A 10,592-nucleotide genomic window follows, 5' to 3' on the forward strand; every position below is an offset into this window, starting at 1 on the left:
GGAGTTCACCTCTCTCAGGGGGCCCCTAGACGTGTTTGCCATGGTGCTTGACAGGCAGAGAAATCGGGTAAATTCCCAAGAGAACGTGGTGGCTCAGTGGTGGAGCCTGGATCAGGTGCCCGCACGAATGAGTGTCAGGAGCCGCGGTGACTTCGGGTGTCACACCCACTAGCCGCCCTAGAAGGCCGGGCAGCCTCCTCAAGTTAAGATTTACAGCCTCAGAAACTATGGAGGGTGGCTATGATTTCATTTTAATCTCTCGGATTTGGATCAGACCCTACTCCAAGCAACACCTGTACTGTGTGGGAGTCTTGGTGGCACAAAGCTTACTCACGCAGCTGCTGACTTGGCTAAGTTTGGCAGCTGGCACCCATCCAAACCACCCCTAGGGTGGTCAGGCCACACCCCAACCCACTGCGGGGATCCCACGCACGCCCGTCGCTGGGTGTCTGATGAGAGGGGCTACTAGGCTTGAACCACCAACTTTCAGCATCTACTTAATCCACAACAGCCTAGAAAGTTCCGGAGGAGGTTCCACTCTGTCGCAGCAGATGCGCGCTGTCGCAGGGGATGCGCGCAGTTACAGCCACATCATTGACACCACTCCTCCCGCCCACTCACCCCTCAGTGCTCAGAGTTGCTGAGAACATGACTATTAGGAGAATGGAACTATTAGAACTTGTCCGTTTTCTGTCAAACGAGCGCTGGCCAGGTCGTGTTCAGGCTGCTATCTGAAAGGTCGGCAGTTCAAGTCTCCCAGCCCCTCTGAGGGAATCGAGGACCATTTGTGCTGAATGACCTAAGTCATCACCAAAGGACAGTTATGGTGCAGGCTGCTGACGCAGCTGAGGCAAAGCTCATGTACAGAATGAGGTGGAGGAGGAGGCAGTCAAAACCAATAAATAGGTAAGCTGGGTGAAGGAAGAGGCAATAGACATTTAGGGTTTGACTGACATTGTACTTAACTATAAATCAGTTGCAATTATAAAACAAAAGGTTTGAGAAAACAATATGATTTGTAAACTTTGATTTAGAAAGATTTTTTTTTTTTTTAAAAAAGCCTCAGAAGGCTGAGGGACGGTCATCAGGGTGGGAATTGACCCTATGCAGTGGTGGGCCTGTCTATCAGGCCTGGTGGCTGGAGTTTTGTGAAACTTCAGAAACAAATTTAGAAGCACTATAGCTGGCAATAAGTGTCCTTGGATGATGCAAATGGTTAAGTTTTACACTAAAAGATCGGCACCGAGAAGTGCCTCCGAAGAGGGCTGATGCTCTGCCCCCGAAGTCACGGTCCTAGAACCCTGTAGAACAGCTCTGAGCTCAATGCTGGTCTCCTAGAGCCCGGCCCAGTGGGCAGAAACTGACAGCAGCCTTCCTCTGAAATCAGTGCCCGTGTGTCCCAGTCCAGTCACGCCGCCCCTCCTCGGGCTTTCTGAGGTTGGCAATGGCAGAGCAGACTGGCCATCCTTCTGGGGGGAGGTGGCTGGATTCAAACCAGCAGAGCAAAGCAGGCTTTGGGTGAGCATCCTGTGGACCAGGACAGCAAAGCCCTGCCCAGGTGACAAAATAACCAAGCCGCTGTTGCTGTGAATAATTGCTGTTGCCAGATGTCTCAGGTGGGACACCTTCCCCTTCGCCCTGCCCTGTACTCATGGACAGCAGAGCAATATGCTGCCCGATCATGCTTAGCACACGTCTGGTGATGTAGTGAGCTCTGGTGGCCTAGTGCTGAGGAGCTGCACTGTCGACTCAAAGACACGCAGTCAAATCCACCAGCTGCTCTGTCAGAGAAAGATGGACAGTCTCCTCCTGTCGTTTCCTGCCTCTGTGGGTCCCTGGGCTATCAACTGTGAGTCAGACAGACGGTACACACCCCGCCCCCACCTGTGGTGGAGTGGCAGGGATTGTGCTGCTACCCATAGGCCACCTTGTCTGGTAGTTCAGTGCATTGGCTCCTCAGGGAAGTGGCAGGTGCTCTCCTGTGTGGGGGCAGCCTGGGAACCCCAATGGGGAGTCGTCTATGGCTCGATTCGTGCTTGACAGTGAGCGAGAGATCAACAGGTAATGATTCAGTAATCAGGTAACGAATGTCACAGCACGTAAAAACCCATGACATCTATCAGATACATGTGTGTGCAGGAAACCATTCTCAGCTCTTTGCCAACATTCTCTTAATGAGCTGATTTATTGATGAGAAAAAGTACTGTAGAGGCGCATAAACCCTGTAACCCACCCCATGACCACTCTGTTCTCCACCTCCTGTGGATGGACCTGTTCAGCACTGTATATCTGACAGCAGCCCTGAGAAGATACGAGGTCACGAGAAAGTGCTCCAGCTGTGATTACAGAGCAAAATACGACACATGACCGGTGACAGCGTGTGAAGGCCGCTGCCTAACTCATTCTCCATAAACAGAAGGGACTTCTCTTCACTGTATGTTTTTCCCTGGAAGGATTGTCTGCATCTGCACCGGGAATCCAATATAGCCACTAGTCATCTAAACACTGGGGACGGGATTGTTGTTCCTGTAATGTGCCGTGGAGTCACATCGCGACCCTATGTACAACAGCCCTAAACCCTGCTCCATCCTGAGCTGGGATTAGTCCCCACAGACATGTGCTACGAGTGTCAAATACTGAATTGAATTCTGCAAGCTTTGTATGGCAAAGGGAAAAAATCAGTAACAGTTTTTATAATAATTGCATACTGAGATGAAATTTTTGATACATTGAGTTTAAATAAGAGGTTAAGATTAATTTTACCTATTTATTTATTTAAATATGTTTATTAGGAAATTTAAAAGAGACCTTTGAATTTGTTCATTCCAACTTGCACCCTACTGAGAATTTTCATTTCCATCCAGGATACACAGAATCAGGATCTACATTTTAACAAGATCCAAACCTCCACTCCTGTCCTGTGTGATTTTCCTAGATACCTACGTTAGCCTTATGTCGACATAAAGGGGTACCTTGGGGGTTTGTTAAGGGTCCCTGGTGGGTTAGACATTGTGTTGCCAACCAGAGAATTGGTGATTCAAAACCACCAGCAGCTCCACTGGAGAAAGCTGAGGCCATCCACTCCGTCAAGATTGTCCAGAAACTCGTTGCCATCAGTTCAGAACCAGGCATAGCTCATCCCCCAGTGGATTTTCGGAGGCTGAAAGTGGACGATGATAGAACACAGCAGTGTGTTTTCTCAGCTCGAGGGAAGCCTCTCCCTCCGCTGGCACTGGAGGAAAATCCTTGTCTATAAAGTCTGCCTGTTGGGCATTCCTGTGGCTTGGCACGCCTAGATCTCTGTTCACTTATTTAATATCTTTTTATATCTTAAAGAAGATTGGCTCAGAATCTCCCCTACACTAATCTTCCTCATTAACATAACAAAGGCAGTCAGCCCATTGCCAAAGGGATGAAAGCCACAGGAATGTGGGTTTTGTTGGGTTCCCTGAGTTGCTTACTAGTCATAGCAACTCAGAACTGAAGGACCCAGCGGCTCCTTCCCCTCCTCACAGCTCTGGGCTCACTTCACTGTTGCAAGCACCGCGTCAGCCATGTCTTTGAGGGTTTTTCTCTTTTTCTGAGCATGATGGGTCTGTGGGTTGGTGAATAGACTCATCTCTTTAATAATGTGTCCTGATAGCACTTCATTGTGTTTCCAGACTATACACAGAAAAACCCCCTAACTGAAGTTCTAGGTCTGGGGTCACCTGTGTCATGCACTTAATCCAAATGGAGAGGCTGAGGGAGATGGTCTCGGCAGTCCGCCCAGGACGTGGCATTGTGGAACTGGGTGGCAGAGGAGACAGAAAAATAATGTTTTGTTGTTTTTAAAAGTGTCTGACATTATTAAACTGACATTTAATAAGCCCTCAACTAACTCAGGTTGGAAAGCATCCCTGACAAGCCCTTTCAGAGTATAGTGGTGAGAATGTGCACTGCACTCCCAGGGCAAGCGGTTCGAATCCACCAGCTGCTCCGTGGGAGAAGGGTAGCTGTCTCCTCCTGTGTGAGTCACCGACCCTCTGGAGGGGCAGCTATGAGTCTGTTCCGACTTGACAGCTCACAACAACAACTAAAAGGCCAGCGGGTCCACAGAGCACTGAGCTGCCAACTGAAGGTTGTGCTTCTCGGGTGGTCTGAATCCATCAGCTTCTCAATGGGAAGAGGACGTGCGATCTCCTCCTGAGGGATTCACAGCCTCGGAAACCTGGAGGGTCAGCTGTGGGTTGGAACCAACTTGACTGCAGTAAGTTTGACTTTGGGAGTTTGCTTACTAAAAATCAGCAGTATCCCAATGAATATACCGATGGTTCCGAAGTCGAATTCTCAGTCTCCGTGATGGAAATGTGAGTCCAGTTCCCAGCCAGGGCCCTTCAGCCACCACTGTCGATTGCTGATGGTCTGGGTGTTGTTATGATGGTCTAAAAAGAAAGGCTTGACAATCTGTTTACAGAAATCGGGCAGTAAAAGCTCTACGGCCCCCAAGGTCCAATCCTAGGCCATATGTGGTGACCCCGAGGTCCAGTCCTAGGTCACATGAGGTGACCCTGAGGTCCAATCCTTGGCCACATGCGGTGACCCCGAGGTCCAGTCCTAGGTCACATGAGGTGACCCAGCATTCCATTCTGCTTTTTTAGGGTTCTGCTTTAATGACTATGCAAAGATATTGTCTGTGTGTCTCATAATTTGCAAATTTTGTTATGTTATTGGATCAAATTATCTTAGCAAATTATGGCTAACGTTGAGAAGAAAGGGGAGCCCAGAAAATTTAATTGTGTTCACATGAAACCTAGATCTAGACCTAGAAGCTGTTTGTCCACAGCAAGGGAACGATCGTGTTTATAATTAAGAAAGAATTGCATCAGGGTTCTGTCATCTCTCCATACCTATTCCATCTGTATACTGAACAAAATGTTGGAGCAGCTGAACTCAATGAAGAAGAACGTAGCATCCGACTCATTAATCACCTACATTTCATCCGACACAACCTGGCTTGCTTAAACTGGAGAAGAATTGGAGCACTTGTTGCAGAAGATCAAAGAATCCAGCTTTCGATGTGGGTTGCATCTCAACATCAAGAAAACAAAAATTCTTACCACTGGACTGAAAGGCAACATCATCATAGATGGAGAAAAGATTAAAACTGCCAACAACTTCATCAAACTTGGATTTACAATCAGCAACCTTGGTATCAGCCAGGAGATCAGGAAACATATTTTGTTGGGAAATTGATTTTGGAGGAACTTAAAATCATCCACCATTGAGGAACAAGGATGTTAGTTTGAAGACTAAGGTGTGCCTAATTCAAGCCATGGTCCTTTCGTTCATTTGTTGTGCACCTGAGAGCTGGACAATTAAGAAAGGTAACAGAAGAAGAACTGATGCCTTTGAGTTGTGTTGGAGAAGAATACACAAGATCCCATGGCCTCCAAAAGAACAAAGAGATACGTCTTGGGGAAGGTGCAGCCAGAGTGCTTCTTTGAGGAAAGATGAAAAAGCTGTATCTCGCACACTTTGTGCCAAGAGATGCTATTTCTTGAAGAAGGACATGATGTTTGAGAAGGTGGAGGGGGACAGTGAAAGAGAGGAAGACCCTCATGCAGGTGGATTTGCACAGTGACAGCAGCAGTGGCTTGAGCGTGTCAGAGGTGGTGAGGATTGGCATAGGACAGGACAGGGTGTAGATCTGTTCACTGGGGTGGTAGGGGTCACACTCGCGACAGCACCTAACCCCAGCGCCACCAGAGGATTGTGGGTCCTCCCACAGGAGCAATTCCAGGTGTGCTGCTGGAAGGTAACAAGTGGGGAAGTGGATAGATAGCTTTTTAAACCCACGCCCATGCCCTGGTCCAGCAGGTCTCCTTTGGAGCGGAGTTGGGACGGAGTCCTCAGTGAGCCTCTCACTCAGTTTTCCTCTGTGTTTTCTTTCCGTGTTTTGCTGACCTAGTCACCATGACCTAAGAAATCACCTGCTGTCCATTGCTGTGGTGTTGATAGTCGCTGACATCTGGGCTCCTGTCCCTTCACATTGGGGTAGCTCTCCATCCAAGTTATGCATTATCAATAGGAGGGACCTCTGGTGACCTACTGGTAAGAAGATGCACTGCCAGTTCCTAGGCAAGTGGTTCAAATCCACTAGCTGCTCTTTGGGAGAGAGATGGCCACTGAGATCTACCACTTCTGAAAACTGCTGGACTTTCAGCTGTGAGTTCTTTCTGATTCCCAGTACAAAACAACAACATCCCTTCTGTAGCAATGTAGCAAGTGCAAGAGGGAGGGGTCTTCCCCTTGCTTCCCTCCCACCTCCCCTTTAAACAAGCCTTTTCTTTACATTTGTAGCTGTTAGGTCTTTGGAGGGTTAGCTTTAGGCTAGTTCTGACTTGATGATACACAATGACAACAACATGTCTTAGTTGGCAGCGTCTGTTTTCAAGACAATCCAAGACTGGTCAACACCTGAGGTGCCTGAGAAACAGAAGTCCAGGGCGCCCATAGTATCAGAAGTAAAGGCACTGAAAAGAAAAGAGCTTAGCAGCAGTGGGGGCCTCATTTTGTTACTGTTGTTAACTGTCATCACTTTTCAACTCATTGTCTTCCCTTGGAACAGAGCCACCCGCCCATAATATTCCCCAAGCTGGAATACTTGGAGATGCTGGGAGAAGAAAGTCGTTCAAGGAGAGGCAGACCCCCATCGAGAGGGATGGACACTGTGATGACACAGTGGGCAAGGACGAGCCAAGGCTCAGATCTGTTGTTCCTGTGAGGGTCGCTATGAGTCATAGTTGACTCGATGGCACCCAGTAACAACCACAATGTACTGAAATAGATCTCCGGGTCCTTCCCTTGCAAACCACCTGCGTTTGTTTCTGTGTCCTGTCAAGTCAGAACCGACTCACGACTGACCCTCCAGGGAGTTTTCAGAGGCAGAAAATCACCTGCAAGGAGATTGTCCATCAGCATAAATTTGAACTGTTTGAGTTTGGGTTGGAAGCACAGCTCCTTGCACCTAGGCCACCAGAGCTCCCTGCAGAGCAGCTGAATGTCACGCTCTCTGTTGGCAGCTGCGGCCCACGTCCTGGGTCAGCAGGCCTCCCCTGGAACAGAGACCATATCAGCCCGCGTCCTGGGTCAGCAGGCCTCCCCTGGAGCAGAGCCTGTCAGCCCACGTCCTGGGTCAGCAGGCCTCCCCTGGATCAGAGACCATATCAGCTAGTGTCCCGGGTCAGTGGGCTTCCCCTAGATTTGAGCCCATCTCGGCCCAAGCCCCAGTTCAGCAGGCCTCTTCTAGAGCAGAGTCCATCTGCACGTGGCCACTTTTCACCCGAAAGCAGCCACTTTCCCACGTGGAACACAGAATGTACTGGTTTCCTAACAATCTAATGTCCTGTTGCTCTGGCCTGGAGAACGAGTCCCTTGATTGATAGGGAACTGGAGCAGTGTCAGGGTGACTTTCTTTTTCACATGATGTTAATTCTAATTATCCTCAGAAAGAGGGGGGGGGGAAATCCTTTCTTGCTCATAAGATTTCCCAGAGGGGTGAGCCTGGCACAGTTCCTTTTCTTTTCTGCAATTATTTCCAGATTAATTTGTTCCCGGCCCAGTTCACTATTGTTCGTTTCTATGGCCGATTGCATCACACCAAAATGAGTTTCCTCTTTCTATTGTTAGACTAATTTTCACAAAATATCTTTAAATTTTCTGCTTCCTTTTTATTCTGTTTCATGGGTGCAGCATTTGACTCCCAGACTCTTTCCTCTGGGAGTCTTCTCAAATTACCAAGTGAAGTGTTATTTCATGGGTGGGACCATTTAGAAGGTTCTGGATGTTGGTGGGGGCAGTTTGTGAGAGACATTAATTCTTTGTCGACTCTGGCCTTATCTCTAGGCGTGCCTCTGGTGCCTTGCACATTGCATTTGGTAACTCATCATTAATTATGACAATACAATAGAAACCCTTATTAAGGCTCTACTGTGCCCTAAAAGTCGAGGCCCTGATGTAATGGGTAAGGAGTCGTTCAGCTCATGTGAAGGCTGAGCTTTTCTGATGGTTTCAATCCGCCAGCTGCTCGTGGGAGAATGGTGGGCCTTGGAAACCCAGGGAGGGTCAGCCATGACTCGCTTTGGATTCAATAGCAGGGAGCTTGATTTTGAGTTTATTTTCTAAGTGCTGTTGAATTGAATTGACTACCACTCATAGTTTAGGGCTATTGTACATAGGATCGCTATGAGTCGCAAGTGACTCAAAGGCACATAACAACAACCACCACCACTCATAGTGACCCTGTGAACAGCAGCACTGAACCGTGCCCGATCCTGAGCCATCCTCACTCTCTCTGTCCTGGTCCAGCCCACTGTGGATGTCTCTGTGCCCGTCCATCTTGGGGGTGGCCTTCTCTTTCACTGACCCTCTGTTTCTCCTAGCATAATGCCCCTTTCTAAGGGCTGGTCCCTCCTGAAAATATACCCTAAGTGAGTGAGATGATGTTTCACCCTTCTCGTCTCTAAGAAGCGTCCTGCAATCCTGTGCAGTGGATTTTAATAATCCTTCCACGGAAGGATGGATACTGTCCTCCTGTGTGATTAGCTGCTTCTGAAAACCCGCCAGAGGGTCAGCTATGGGTCGGTCCTGACATGATTGTACACAGCAACAACAACAACAACTTGATTGATGAAGTCCCTGGTTTCACAAATGGTTAGTACAGCAGCTTACTAATGGAGAGGTCACAGGTTTAAATTCACCCTGAGCACTTTGGAGGAAAGGCCAAAACCCCAGCCTTGGGGAAACTGGGAACACAGTGTGGCTCGGGCCTTACGTGTCAGCATGGCCTGAGCCCAGCTGGCCACAGCGGGGTTTGTTTGCTTTGTTTGATAGGAAACAAAGTTAAGAACTTCAAAATAGAAATTAATTACTGAATATCATCCAACTTGTAAGTAACAAAGACTGGTCAAGTGCCAAACTCAGGTGACATCTGGGTCCTTAAACAGTGGTCTTCAGGCCACAGAATCAGCATTGCCCGGGAAACTGTTAGAAGTGGGACATTTCAATCTGCAGCCCAGATCTATTGCCTCAAGACCCTTGGGCAGGTTCTCAGACCTGTGCTCAGACACTGCGGAGTCAGCGGCTTCACGCCTTGTTGTCCATGTGCAGGTGTCACAGCTGTAACTGCATGACAGCACTGGGGACACGGGGGCACTGGGGACACGGGGGCGCAGGGGACGCAGGGGCACTGGGGACGCGGGGGCGCAGGGGCGCTGGGGACCCAGGGGCGGTGGGGACGTGGGGGCGCAGGGGACGCAGGGGCGCTAGGGACGCGGGGGGGGTGTGCTGGGGATGCGGGGGACACTGGGGACTGTCTGGGAAATGACTCCGAGAATTCTGGGCGGCCAAACAAGAATTGTCTGGGACTGTGACTTGCCGATTCAGTGAAGGGCTTGAGGCAGCTTCCGGGTCCAGAGGGCCAAGATCGCCACGCCCTGGCCAGTTGGCATTTCTCCCAGTTCTCCTAAACAGTTGGCACATCTTTCTCCTGTAAAGAAGCTGGTGGGTTTGAACCACTGAACTTAAGCCAGCACCTCTCACACCACCCCTGTCGCTCTCTAACGTTGCCATCGACACGGAATCATCCTCGCCCTCCACGGGGTTTCTGAGGCTGGAAATTACATGAGGGCAGAGTGGACATCTCTCTCCTTCAGAGTAGCCGGAAGCTCCTAGCCGCCAGCAAAGTGTGGCCTTTGGGTTTAACAGGACAACTCCAGGCGCCATGGCTCCAGAGCTCCCATGTTCATCTTGTGTTACCATCGTGTCAGAACCAGCTTATAGCTGACGCCCCCTTGGCTTTTCACAGGCAGTAAATGACAAGGAGGCGATTGTCCACCCTTTGCCTGAGGAACAGCTGGTGGATTCAAACCATATGCCTTTGGGTTAGCAGCATAACTCTTTATGTATCAAGCAAGCAGAGCTCTCTAGTAACGCCTTATTTGGAACTGAATACATCTGTTCTGGTTCAACAACAAATATTACTTGTGGACCTAGCCCTGTGTCTCATTCATACCTCAGCGCTGCCTGAAGCCACCTGGTTTGCCCTGACATCTGGCCATTATTTGTTGGGCAGCTTCTGCCCTGTGTCTGAGTATCCATAGACCATATCTCTTCTTTGCAATCTTTTTAAGGGGGATTTATCTTAGTTTGAACTTTTGAGAAGGGAAAGAAGTAAGAACAAAGCATTTAAACAGGGTTCAAATAAAAAAAAAACGCACACACAAATGAAAAGCTCTCTGCACCTAAATATTTCTAGTGAAGAGCTGTTGTTTTTGTTATATGCCATCAAGCCACCTGTGACTCATAGCAACCCTATGTACAACAGCCCCAAACCCGGCTCTATCCTATGCCAAACTTAGCTCTAACACACCTACCCCCCATTACCCCAGTCATTGACTCAATCCATCTCATAGAGAGTCTTCCTCTCCTGCACTGTCTCTCCACCCTCCCAAGCATGATGTCCCTCTCCAAGGACCGGTCCCTCCTTGCAACATGTTCAGAGTTGTTGTTGTTGTTGTTATGTGCCGTCGAGTCGCTTGTGACTCATAGCG

Source organism: Elephantulus edwardii, unplaced genomic scaffold (genome assembly GCF_000299155.1).
Source record: "Elephantulus edwardii isolate Elephantulus edwardi_28Jun2011 unplaced genomic scaffold, EleEdw1.0 scaffold00200, whole genome shotgun sequence".
Lineage (NCBI taxonomy): Eukaryota > Metazoa > Chordata > Mammalia > Macroscelidea > Macroscelididae > Elephantulus > Elephantulus edwardii.